This window comes from Cyprinodon variegatus, unplaced genomic scaffold (assembly GCF_000732505.1).
Source record: "Cyprinodon variegatus isolate N-32 unplaced genomic scaffold, C_variegatus-1.0 Scaffold1131, whole genome shotgun sequence".
Classification (NCBI taxonomy): domain Eukaryota; kingdom Metazoa; phylum Chordata; class Actinopteri; order Cyprinodontiformes; family Cyprinodontidae; genus Cyprinodon; species Cyprinodon variegatus.
The window spans coordinates 140,172-140,978 of record NW_015151584.1 but is presented as its reverse complement, the minus strand read 5'-3'; positions in this window follow the sequence as shown (position 1 = coordinate 140,978).

Genomic DNA, 807 nt, shown 5'->3' with positions numbered 1-807 from the left:
TTCTGCCAACCGCTATAAACACCTACAACACCTGTTTAAAAATATATTGCATGAGTTACTGCAACATATACTTTCCATTTGGGATTAATAAAGTATTTTTAAGGTAATCTGACTGACTGACTGATTGACATGGCTCTACATCTAATTTTGGCATTTTACGAATTAGATGAGCCCTTGAATGATATATTATCTACTGTAAATTAAGTTGGGAAAAAAAAGTTCACAAGTCAAGGAAAAGAGGTAAAAAGAAAAGAAATTTGAAAAGCTAAAAACTGAAGTTAAAAAGTTAATAAGCCTAGTTAACAAATATATTTAGGCCTATGAACTAAAAACACTCTCTGAGTGTTTTTTATGTATTTCTAATAGAAGCACTTTTGTTATTTTTTCTTAATATGTTTGGGGAAGTTTGTCGTTTCTTGTTATTACATTGACATAAATTTTTGCCTTCAAAATACTCCATATTTTTTTATGTTACAAAGGTAATAAATTCTTGTCATGGAAATTTTGATTTTCAAAGTATGTCACTGAGTTCCCTATAAAGGGCTAATTCCTTAATGAAAATAACTTAAATAAACTATGATAACTAATTTAAATAAATGACTATACTGACTGAATGAAGTGTTCAAAAAGACCTCTTCCTGGTTTGGGAATTCTTACATTTTGGCTGGACGGCACAACATATGAGTGTTTCTGTGTGCTAAAATGTGGAGTCATTTAATAAAATCACCATTATTGTCTGGTCTAATGTACTCCTGTGTGATCTCAGAAATACAGATCATATGAGAATAGAGATAGAATGAAGCAGAA